Raw genomic sequence first — 13,190 nt, 5'->3', positions numbered from 1 at the left:
AAGGAAACGCTGGATAGCTGGGGGACGATAACTACGGGCTCTACTGTCCGCGTGAGGACTGGAAATGCTCACATAGTGAATGAGGCATGCCAAGATTTTAGCCCATGCCTTACGCGGGTTATGTAAATTCAAGCGTAATTTGTAATATTAGGATCCGTGTTGTAACAAAGCAGTAAGTGGTAGTAATGAGGTCCCTGACTGATTCCAGACCAGGAACCATTACCATTTTTAAAATGATAAACTAGGGAGCAGCACTGCACGAGCTGAAATTGTAAAAACTTGTTGTATTCTACTATGTGACAACAGCAGACCTCGTCAGGGAGTTTTTGATTGTAGGGAAAATGAAATATTCACATGGTAAATGCTATGTCTATTTAAGACCTTTCCGTATAGTGTGAAGAAAGCGGAAAGTATCTGTAAGTGTGGCAAAGGTGTTACACATTCGTCACATTTTTTTAACTTAACATGTTCAAGTACATGATGTGTTTTGGGTAACAGATTTTTTGGGGAGGTTTTCTTTAGTTCTTGTGATCGATTCTCACCTTAACATTCGAATTTTTATCTTAAAACTTCTGTTTAGAGTTTAAACGAAGCATCGTTAGACAAAAGAAGCATTCAAGTTTAGGAGCAAACCCAAAACTTATGAATCGTTTCGATTGATGAGACATACTAAGATTAGCCCATGCTATACGTGCTAGTGTATATATTGTAATATTAGAATCTATACGTATGATACACGATCCTCGCAGTAGAGAGCGCTATTTATGCAATAGCGAAAATCAGACCTGAAAAAAATCAGGCCTGTACGGGATTCGAACCACTGACCGCTGCGATACTAGTGCAGCGCTCTACCAATTGAGCTAACAAGCCAACTGGGAGCAGGCCGTTAAGTTGATTCGTAATAAACCCGTGATGATAAATCAGATACGATGAATATATGAAGTCGTGAAGAATCTATGTCGTGATAAAGTAGTAGGTGTTAGTAATAACGGAGGTCCCTGACTGATTCAAGAATGATGAAATTTCCGCTGTCTCTTTTAGAAAGAAGGGGTGACCTTTTCTCGGTTCAAGATGAAGTGTTAACACAACGAAACTTGTGATCATCATACGCTCATCATATCCCCGTTTGATTTAATCCTTTGGGGTAAGTGAGCGATGGGGGCATGATTCTGGTCCTGGACCCTTGCTCAGTTGAGAAGTCACTAATTGCTAAGGTTGAGCAAGTTCAGAGACGTGCGCGGCACCAGATGGATTTCAAGTTTGAAGCCAGGCCAGATGCCGTATGGGGAAAGACTGCTCGCCTTGGATATGCTGCCTCTTGCTTACGATAGAGAAATCAAGGATCTCGTTTTCTTTTATAAAGCTGTTTACGGCTACATTGAAATTGATGTCTCTGATTACGTAATTTTTAACAATCATCCACGTACACGCCGTGGTCAGTCTGCTGGCTGTTATCTCACTTTTCCGGCCTTTAAGACCAGCACTTTGCAAGCCTCATATTTTGTCCGAATTGTAAAACTGTGGATCAACTTACACAAAAAAGCCTTCCCTAGTGTTACCTCTCTTAGCTGTTTAAAATCATTTTTGAAGAACTTGTACAAGTCTCCTTTAATGAATGTCTTTGATGAGGACATGGTCTGCTCATGGTCAATATCTAGTGAATGTTCATGTCGCTACCTGAATATATATTGTTAGAAGCAAAATCTCTAACACTCGTTGTTTGTTTGGTTGATTCTTCTTTAATCTCTTTTCTTCTCAAGTTGTTACAACGGGGACTACCTTCTATCCAACGAGGAAAGCGAGGGTCACCGTTTATAGAGGTGACACTGCAGCTGACACTACTAAGCTGTCAAACTTCTTGCATCGTCATTGTTCCATCTCAGCCAGCGAATCTTGTTAGATTACGCATGACAGTTCCTGCTTACTAGGTCTGCACCTTCGAGTTATCTGCGCAGTTACAAAATCATTTTCTACCTTAAATTTCTTATTCTTACAGTTGAGTTCGGCCAGAACAGAAACGAGATTGATATAATATAAAAATCATAACTAACCTATTGACAGAATATTATCATCACACCTGAAAGGGTATCTAAAGAGAAAATTACCTTAGAAGACCGTTACACAACAACATCATGATCACAAAAGTTGGAGAAGAAGGGGCGTTCACAAGTACCGCCCCCAAGCTGCTACGTGCTAGTCATGACAACTACCTAACGAGAGGTGTCGAACGTGACCTTTCACCAGAGAGATTTACTCTTCGTGGACTAACAAATTAACTTAACTGATAACATAGCTTTCCAAAGACACTATCACGAGTTCTAATTACCGTAGAAACTGAACAACTGTTTCCATGTCAACTTCATGATCATAACAAGGAAAACGTGACCAAACTCTACCTTTAAGATGAGACTTCCAAAAGGAATAAGAAGTAATCAACCTGCCTTTTTATAATTTTTTGCATCGAATAGTTTAAAGTAATACAATATTTCCATTCCTTTCTCCGACGCCAATATAAGGAAACCCTTACGATATTTCAGATTAAATAAAGTTGTATTTTAACAATATATATATATATATATATATATATATATATATATAGATATGTAACTGCAGACAGTGCACACTGTTTCGACCTATGTGGGTCTCATCAGTGCAGTGCAGACACTGGGCCAAGCTCTGGAATAAACCATTGCCTGGGCGCTACACTTGTGGGACCAAGTGCAGACATGTTGTCATGCGAGAGTGCTCAAATCACAACTAAGGTGATGAGCTTCGCCCGAAGGCTAAGTGCATGGCAATATAGATATGTATGTATGTATACATCTCTACTAAGATGAGTCATGTCGTGCAATTGTGTGAAGCTCACTAGTTCCTAGCTTGAGCACTCTGGCATGGCTTAAATGGTATCACAAATGTGGAATCATTTGGAGTGGCTTTATAGCTTCACCCCCATCTTAGAATCAGCACTGCACCGATGAGGCCCGAAACATTACCGTCTGCAGTTATATACATATGTTTATATTTATTTTTCGTTTCCTTTAGATTTCTCTACTTTTAGATGACAATTTTGTACAATTAGATTCTCCTACAATGAGATTTTCCTCTCACTAAACTAGATTTTATCAATTTTTTAACTGTACATATTTTAAATTCTTATATTTTCCTAAGGTAGGCACCCTGTATGGATCTGAGTGTCCCGTTCGTGCCCATCCCTTTTGGGCTTTATTTTCTTTATGTTTGTATATTTTCATTTTGATCTAGCCCAATAAAGCTTCACTTACATACATACATACCTACATACATACATACATTCACACACACATTCCATATCTTTTTGTTTCTTTGGTTTTGTTTTTTGTCTGTTTGTTTGTTTGTTTGTTTGTTTCTTTTTTTCGTTTCTTCTTTTTCTCTTTTATCTATTTTTTTAGTTTATATTTTTGTGTGTATTCTGATGATTCCGAAAGTAGAATAAAACAAATCAACTCTACCAATAAATTTTCAGGATCTCTTATGTCTCTCTAAATTTTAACTCCAATACGAATAAATAGTGTCGAACCGTCGCTTATCATTTCAGGCCCTTCATATCAGACTCTAACGCACGATCTGCAACATCAGGCTATATCATACATGTTCGCTGTCAGACCGGTTACTCACATATCATAGGTGAGAATACCGTTACTCGGTCTGAAAAGGATTGGTTGGAAAACAGCAAACATTATTCGATGAAGCCTAAATTTCCCATCTTTTGAACCCTGCAAGGTAAGTAACACGGGTGCCATCCGCTTTGGAGCCACAACGGTGCTCTTTACTACGGAAGCTGTGCATTGCAGATGCTGAGGAACTGAAGAGAAAATTCTGACCACATTTCTGAGTGAAACACATCTGAAAATAAGTAACTACTGACAGACAGAGAATAACTAAAGGAGACACCCAAGAAAGAATTAAAATAACAATTAATAGCGTAAAAAAGGTTGTGCTTGTTCATCGCGGTAAAACACAATAATGATATAAGAAGACCCGAAACCAGTCGACCTTATCGCCTGATGAAGACTAGCAGTATGCAGTCGAAATGTCGCGATTCACATCATAAGTGACCACATCGTGATAAAAACGATAATACTTTATCATTAACAGTAAACACATGAATAAGTAGATAAGTAATTGATTGAAGAAATAATTAAGTGCATTAATGAATATGAATAAATCCTTGATGCAATGGTTCCTTGATCACAAGGGTGAAACACGTGAAATTAAAGTAACTTGACATCAACAAGCAAATCCATAAATATCGGACACAGATGGTCGTTTTGGGCACAAATGGTCCATAGATCTTGAGCACAAATAGACCCAAACTCTCGGGCACAGATGGTCCTATACTCTTGGGCACAAATGGTCCATAGGTCTTGGTCACTGATGGTCCTGGAGGCTCTCGGGCACAGATGGTCCCATACTCTTAGGCGCAAATGGTCCATAGGTCTTGGTCACTGATGGTCCTAGAGGCTCTCGGGCACAGATGGTCCTATACTCTTAGGCACAAATGGTCCATAGGTCTTGGTCACTGATGGTCCTGGAGGTTCTCGGGCACAGATGGTGCCAACTCTTAGGCACAAATGGTCTATAAATGTCGGGCACTGACAGTCAGACTCAAATAAAAGAAAGCCGGTGCACTTTAAAGGGACAGCTGGTCCAATAAATGGCTTATACAGGGACATGTGTACCTCTAGGACACAAATCAATAGCGCAAGGAGTGTGCACTCACAGAAAATACATATCTATTGTGGATAAAACTCGAATACTGGAGCTCGTAAAACAAAGAAACAGAAACTTACATAAAAAATACTTGTGAGCGCCTCCGGAGAGAACACCAAGAAGAAAAACTTATGTAACTCCACACTTCTTTAGATTCTCTTACCAAATACCTTGATAGTTCACGACGACATGAGGCGTTTTTCCGCTATTTTTTCAAAAACACAGAAAAAAAGAAAAAAAAAACAAATCCACACGGTGATGACTGAACCGCTGGTTAAAGAATGGTTTGCGTCGGCTTGATACAGCATCATGTATCTTCTTAACTTGCTTGAGTTCTGTTTCATAATGGAATGTATAGATGAAGCAAGTACAACAAATTAAATGCAATTAAAGAGTGAAATTATTTGTTTTGGGAAGTTCAAAGTCACGCAGTGAAATACACTCGTATTGATCAGTGCTTGTTGAACTCAAAATACCCTTGCGTTTGAGCCTCGAGTCTTAAAAACTCTGATTTTGCTGCCTGAGTTAGGGATCGGGGATGAAGGAACCTAGATCGGGGGTTGTGATCACAGTAAACATCAAAAGATAAAACAAAATACACCGAGTTCGTAGGAAAATCATGACAGCTGAAAATGCTGTGACACTAGTTGCCATCGAACCCATAAAATTCTTGGAATTCTATCACTTCCAGCCATTTCCAGTTTTAAATTGCTGTCTCTTGTTAGAGATTTGATCGTTTCCAAGCATCGTGGCCCCTTTTAATTTAATTCGGTCCACTTTCGCTCGTAAAATTCTCTTCCGCAAAGTTTCTTTCAGGTTCGACACCAGTTGAAAAAGCTTCATTAACGTCTATGCCAGACCCTTAATTCAATAAACCCCTGCTATGGCGTCAGTGTTAGTTCAACTGTCTCAAACGAAGGTAAGGAATGCAGCCTTACAGCCCTATTTTAGAGTTCTATTGTTACACCCTTCAATTATTTGTCAATTTTTTTGGAACCTTTTACATAGCAATTCAATCCTGAAGGAAGGTCTGAACGGAGGTTTTATTTTGACCTTTATGTAGTATGGGTCCTAATAAGCAACTCCGTGTTGGTTCCAGCGGAGGAGAAAAACACGAAGCATTTCGCCCACAGCAATGAAAAGACGTCGTTAGGAGAGTTTATTTGTCCCTCTTATATTGAATGCAGAATAGTTGAACGAGGGATCGAACTAAGGTTGACAAGTTTAACGACAGGTTGTAGAAATCGAGTTAAACATGAGTTGAATAGTTGAAAGATGTTTGAAATTGAGCTTGAATAAGGTTGAATAGTTGAATAATGAGTTGAAATGAAATTAAAATTGGTTGTTTAGCTGAATGTGGGTCGTACTGACGTTGAACAAAGCGATGAATAGTTGAATAGGACGAGGGACTGAATATTACTGCAACATGTAGTTCTCAATTCCTTTTTAAATGGTTGTTTTGTGGACCATCAACTGACTCCTTACCCGAGAAAATTTTTTTGCCCTTGGTGGGTGGGTCAGTAAAAAGTATCCATATACAGCGCCGTTTTGAATGGAACTGGCCAGTAGTGGGTCACAAATGTCAATAAAAGTTACTTTCAAATGTAAATATTTACTTTATAGATAGATTCGTTCTTATTATAATTATTGAAAAACGTTGCTCCACAAGCTACATGAATATTGATGAGAGGAAATAAGTTTTATGTATTTTCCATCCTAATGAGTTAAATTAACCACCATTTTCATAATTCTTTCAACATTCGTTGAAAAGGCGGGTCTGAGTTTGCTCCGTAAAACTAGATAAAGAGAGAACAAACCTTGCTCTCTAGCTATTTAGAGAAGAGCGAAGGTTACATCCAGATTTAAAGTGGGAGCTACAGGTTATTTAGTGCTTTGTAATTTAATATCAATTGCTTCTATAATAATCTGAAATTGGCTCCTGGCGGACGTGGATTGCAGAGAGCTGGTTTAATATGTTTGTAAGAGTAACTCTCGCTGCAGCATCATAGACGTTCCGAAATGATTTTATTTGGTAATTCTATGCAAGTTGTAGATACAAGATAGACCCGCAAAAATATAGCCCAGATTATAGCTGACAACTATTTAGTGGCTAGTCGTGGATGTTTGCCTTGCCGCTTCGCGGCCACTGGCCAAGGACACTTAGGTGAATAGTTATTTTAGTATAACACTAAAACAGTGAAATGATATCGCACAAAAAGCTGATTTTAACTAATTTATCCCATGAGTCGCTCAGAAGAAAATAGCAAAGGATATTCGGAGTTCGAGAAGTCAATCAACGCTATCCGCTGATCAGTCAATAAATACTAAAGGTGCGTGAGCTGGGCAGTATGTAGACTGACGGTTATGATTTATCCTGATTCGGCTAAAATTCCCTCCGATGATACGGATCTAACTTACAAGAATTAGCAATATGTTGTTCCATAGTCATAGATAAAGGCTTTCCCTGTGAATGAAAATTTTATTGATTTCGGTCGCCATATATCACGATATCTCAGGCAAAACTAGGGCTGTTCATGATATTTAAAATTTTTTTTTCCCGGCCGAGGATGGAAAACGAGGCTATAATTAAAACACATTCAAGAGAAGTTTATAAGGAAACCTTTTAAATCTTGAAACTTCTGGCATACACTGAGTCGATGGCCAAGCCTCGTTTAAAAGCTATTCAGTATTACTCCATTTCTCTTCATTCTGCTGGCAGCTTTGGTTTCCATCCTTCCTAATTTACGTTTGAGAGTTTTTCCGGTGACTTGATTCATTCAGACCTGCGTCTAGAGCTACTTTCTTATAGCATGGCCATGCTACCACGGCAGCAAATAAACGGAAGAAGGCGAGTGCCAGATAGACTGTGACAATGTCATCTTTCTTTTTCAAACTGTTTCTGTAAAATACGAAGAACTTCTTCAGCCTGTAGGCTGACAGTCTACCTATATTTTACAAATATGTTTCGGCACGTTCTACTCGTACAACACTGATCCACTTAGATGATGGTTAGGCCTTGTGTTCGAAATTATCTTTCATTAAAGGAATTAAACACAATTAGCAATAGCTCAGCGTCCATCCCAAGTAACTGAGGTGTCGTTCTGACAAAGGTTTTGTGGAGAAGACGACAAATGTGTGTTTTGATAGTTTGTAAAAAAGCAGAGGCTTTATTGACCAAAATTTCGTTTCTCTTATTAAAATTCTAAATAATTCTGTAATGAAAGTGGATGGACTCGTCTTCCTCGTGGTAGAGCCAAGAGATTTCACACTTTTCATTCGTGATACTGAGCAGAAGTCACGCATTACAATTCGCCATCGTTTGTGATTAGTCGGAACTGATAACAATGTGGTTACAATGTTGCTAACGACCAGGCCAGGTTGGGAAAACATTTCAAAGCTATATAACTCCCCATCGTGTATTTATAGATAGAACAAACAAATTCAGGTTAAATTTAAATCGGCGGAAACAAACTCCTCACGAATACAGCTGATTTATTGCTGCGTTGGAAAAGGTGATAATGACGCAGTTTTTCCTCCTATCACTGGTTACCCACATAATGCAATTTTCCCATTAGTGCTGTTTTCTGATGCTAATTTGAATCCTGCTACCATGCTGAACTTTTTCTTTTTTCAATGTTTGCGGTATTTGTACACGCCACTGGTAAATTAAGAATGAATATCAGACAAGACTCCCACAACATGTTTGGTTTTTGCATAATGATAGTTTGTGCATTTTATCTCCAGCTGAAAGACAGAAGTTGATTTGTGGAAACCGCCCTTGATAATTGATTGCACCGACAGGTGTGATGCGTAGGTAGCGGTGGAATTAATCTGTTCGAGAGAATATATAAAAGCCCTGAAAAGAAAAAAAAAACTATTTAGAAGCGGTTCATCAAAAACCTTCTACATCGAAGACGAGTCTTAGTCGGAAGACAGAACCAACACAAAGAAACTAATGAAGGTAAGTTCTAAGAGTTAATTTTTAACGCTGTAATGTGAAATAGTAATAACACTAGCATTTTTAAACAAATGATTATGGTCGACAGAGAGCAAGCCGAGTTGATCGCACTTTGATTCTGGCGGAACCCATTAGGTGTATTATGGTTATAATAGACGTTAACACAAAATTTCCAAGGGATTTTCAGCAGAAGAGGCCTTGTCCAATTGTCGTAGAAGTGTTTCGTGATTCATTTCATGCATATTTGATTTCCAACTATGTAAGATGTCCTAAAGACTATGCTCGTTGATAGAAAAAAAAGCCGGCTAAGAAGATTATTGTTATTTTCTGTCAGAACACAAAACTAGCAGAAGAAATCTTTTCGTTTCTCAAGTAAAGCCTCACTTTTATAGGCAAGACATCTTCGAAGTAAAACGATTATATGAAAATCTTAATGATGACGGAACCTGTGCATCATAAAGGAAGCAACAAGGTTTCTTTTTCTGTATTTTAAACGAGGAAATTACGAGAAGTCTGATATGTTCGCTATAGGTTTTCGTTAAAACACACTGATGTGCAAGAATAAGAGGAGTATTTCGTCAAGAAGCTTATCGTCAATGGAAAGTGACGATTCCGTCAAGCAGGCGATCGCTATTTTAATCCTTGTGCGACCCAGGATCGGATTTGATTATTCTACTTGTGTAAAGAACATATAAGCATGAAATTGTCGGCTTTATATAAAATTACAAAGCGGAAGGTTAGCTTTGCCTAGAACTGTGGTGAAACATCAGGCTAGCTTATTGTTTCGAAGGCATTTGAGATTCTTTGACGAAAGAAGTGCTCAGGACTGACATCACAAAAAAAGGTAGAACTTACGAAAAAAATTGTTCTGTCTTTGTTTTGAGAATACTTACAATGAAGCACCTCGATGTGGCCATGAAAACAGATTTTGATACGAAAATTAAGAGAAAAACCGAATATAAGTTTTGCAAATTGTTGACATGAATTCCTCTTTTATTCAAACAATTGACCGAATCGAAATATGGCGTCCGATTTGAATTGCCATTGTTCTGGACTTTAGCCTCTTACACATGTGATAATCCTTTTATGTTTCCACGTCAAGACGAGGCTAGCAAGTTCAAAACAATGGTAATTCAACTTGGACGCCATATTTCGATTCGGTCAATACTAACTATCTTTTCCGTTCAACGCTTTTTAATTCAAATTAAGTTATTTGATTGATATATTTGCGGGGAAATGCTTTGCTTTCAGTCAAATAGAAGACTGATCTGACGTTAAGATTGACAGGTTGGATATATTGTGAGTAAAATTAAACAAGAAGTACTGTAAAACCTACGTACAGTCCCATGGTCATACGCTACCGCAGTCTAGGATTATACATCATTGGCGGGAAGCAGCCAAACATTCTGCAATTATTCTATCTTTCCGAGCTATATTCAAAATTACTCGGCATACAAATGTACCCTAATCACGACATTTCCGTGTGAAGATGGGAAGCGGACGCATTTAACAAGCCTTGTTTTAATTAGGAAGTATTATTTGCCCGATAAGCTGTTGTTATTAAGACAATCAAAGGAACTGCTGCTTCTAAAACTTAACACCTCCCCTGCTCTCACTGCAGAGCGACAAAACAAGGATCATTCGCATGATTTTTTATCGCCTGGACCTAGAATGAAAGAGGTATAAGTATGGGGTTCGTGTTCGGTAGGAAAACCGCAATAAACGCGGGCTAATATCAAACAGCATATTTTCCCAAAGTGGCTTACTTCGACAGGACCAAGATAATTCTCTCAACGGTAGGGACTGATGCTGAAATCGCTTTTTTTAATCAGAAGCGGTCCTCAGTGGCAGCCTTCCCTTTGTAAAGGAAGTATTTATGGGTAGCTTTGTGTTGCTCTCAGTCTAATTTTCCTCTTCACCTTACAACCTAATGAGGAAATGAAAACTAAGTCATCTACATATCTCTTGGTCAAACAACAAACCAGGCTGTTTTTTTATTCCTTAATTTAGATTTCAGGCCGAGTAAACCATTTAAAGTACATTTGGACAATTTTGTTAGATGAGGATGTTTGGCGTGTGCACTAATGGTTAAACATTATGTTAACTATATGCTAAAATTATTTTTCTCTTTCATACAAACTTTGTCATATGACAAAATTCCAAAAGGATCACGGACAACCTTGAATTCTTCATAGATTAGTTCGTTTGAAGTGAACCTCACTCAAACTCATCATACGCTTTGACATAAGAAATGATAGTCTTCATCATCCTTCAGAGTTGTAAACCTGGACGAAAACAAGTCCTTGCTTATTGCTCGTACCAAAATAAGACATCGAGATCATGGCGAACATAAGCTGGATGATAAAGCAGCACTCTCTAACAGCTCATACCGGATATATCACCCACAGAGTTTGGTAATGTAAAGCTGTGGGTTTACCAGCTTAATAAATGATAGGTTTTGACCAATTAAAGAGTGTGTACTATATTGGTAATATATTTCACAGATATAAGCTACTAATCTGACTCGATGTATTTCTTTTTACTCACTCATTTTTTTTTTTTTTTTTGCCAACACACGATACTACCTCACAAGTAATTTTAAACTTGAAGCGGATGCAGAAATGCCAGTTTTCTTCGTAATCGGAGTTAGTTTCATCGATAACACCTCAATCCTCTTTGTCGCTTCCAGTTTACTGTCGTTCCAAACATCGTCTCAGCAAACGAGAAACGACAATGAATTTCAATGGAATTGACATGTCCGAGGGTGTTGGCCAGAGGCCGCTTGTCTGATATAATTACCAATTCCTTGGTTGACTCAGTCGTTATCGATCGCGTCAGTTTCCTGTAAAAGACTACGGCTACTGGCTCTTTGTTGATGCATGGAACAAATAAAGTTGTTATAAATTATTTTCTCTTGGCTGTTATAGCTACCATTTTACTGCCATTCACAATCAGCTACTGACTCGAACTCGTCATCTCTGGTTGATCCAGTCAGTACTGATTTCCTGGTTAATTTTAATAAACGAAGTCCTACTCTGTTAAACTTCAGATGTTTCTTTAATCATTGCATCCTAGATGAAGACTCGCCTCCTGTGCGTGATGATGGCGTTAGTTCTCACAGTGTACGTATTACAGACCGCAGATGCAAGACCAAGACAATATAGTTGCATAAGGTGTAATGATGATTACAGGCGATGCTTTGGTGTTTGCAAAGATTTCGATTGCACAAATAATTGTAATTATTTCAAGAGGAAGTGTATATTGGCTTGTGGAAAAAGAGATGAAGCAATGTTTGACTCACTGGATGTCGAGAAAGTGGCAGATACGTTATACTAATCCCATGCGGACAGAGTCGAACGCAAGTACTATTTATCAGTTAGATAAGATAAAGGTATTTTCTTTATTAGTACTAAAGTGCTACACACTCGTTTGATTTTGAAATCACGTATATGATTTCAGACCAACTTGCATTCCACCTAGTTCAATTCTCATTATAAATACATAATTTGCATGTTGAGTCAAATTTTCAAACCATTGATCAGCAATTTCAGTCAGTTATTTAAAGTTGTGAAAAATACAAATGAACAAAGTGCAAAATTTCTCAAAGCTTTTTTTTACTGTTGTTGTTTCTGCTATCTCACTACTCAAAGCTAGCCAGCTTCCCTTTATTTGTAACGTACAGAGTTTCTACCATGCATGGTCAACTTTGTGACCAGGTTGGAAAGTAATCTGTATCATTGCTTGTTTAGAAGGCCGTGATTAGGCATTTTTACAAGCGGAAGCTGCTTGTCGGCTGTCGGCCTGATTCTGTGAACGGTTGTTGTTGTGTTTTGTTACTCTTACTCCATAATTCCTCGAGTCTGAATGAAACCTAAGGGACCTAAGGTGAAAACAATTTTTTATTCGATCCTATGTGCACTGGTTCGTGACCCATAAGTAGGATAGCGTGTTTTCTCAGTAATCTCTGATGGAGCCTGGATTACATTTTTAGGCAGCAAATCTTGCCCGATCAACGAAACTCCCACAATGGCTGTGCGTTAAGATTACGTCAAAAATGAATGATCTCGAATGTGAAAAAGACGGTTTTGTTTAGGAGGGGGGCTTTGGGATTTTCGGTTTTGCAGTTTGGACTGCTTTTTGGATCGCCGGTTTTTCGGTTTTTGAGCCAAAAAGGTTCGGTTTTTCGGTTTTGATGTTTAGAGCGGTTTGCGGATTTTACGTGTTTTTGCATTCGATTTTCGGTTTTCACGAAAATTCTGATGCGGTTTTCGGTTTTTCCTTTTTGACCCCTTTAAAGGTAAAAATGTAGCAGTTTTGTCAGGTTTGGATGCGGTTTTCGGTTTTGCTGCCTTTTTTTGTCGGTTTTTGGGTTTTGGAGGTTTTTTTCTCCGGATTTTCGGTTTCCCAGAGGCCCCAATGCCCCTCTCGTTTAGTCGTTAAATTACGTTTGTCTCTATAGCATAGTTCATTCCCATTTATAAGA

General features: G+C 38.4%; 2 long non-coding RNA genes across 9 annotated transcripts in view; one reads left to right on the top strand and one right to left on the bottom strand.

Annotated features, from left to right (window-relative positions):
* Positions 1-3,937: 3,937 nt before the first annotated feature.
* LOC148723467 (uncharacterized) overlaps positions 3,938-13,190 on the bottom strand; it is a 25,040-nt gene continuing 15,787 nt past the window's right edge. For 5 of the 8 annotated variants that reach the window (XR_015991461.1, XR_015991458.1, XR_015991462.1 and 2 more), the window contains exon 2: positions 3,938-8,605. This is a non-coding gene — a long non-coding RNA (uncharacterized LOC148723467). Of the gene's footprint in view, positions 8,606-10,473; positions 11,788-13,190 lie in introns of those variants that run through there. The other 3 variants (XR_015991464.1, XR_015991463.1, XR_015991457.1) reach the window with 3 other exon arrangements.
* LOC148723468 (uncharacterized) lies at positions 8,556-12,313 on the top strand. The gene is made up of 2 exons (XR_015991456.1): positions 8,556-8,710; positions 11,783-12,313. It is a non-coding gene; the product is annotated as an uncharacterized LOC148723468 (long non-coding RNA).

The sequence above is a fragment of the Stylophora pistillata genome, chromosome 9, assembly GCF_964205215.1.
Source record: "Stylophora pistillata chromosome 9, jaStyPist1.2, whole genome shotgun sequence".
Classification (NCBI taxonomy): Eukaryota; Metazoa; Cnidaria; class Anthozoa; order Scleractinia; family Pocilloporidae; genus Stylophora; species Stylophora pistillata.
This window is presented reverse-complemented; position numbering and strand designations above follow the sequence as displayed.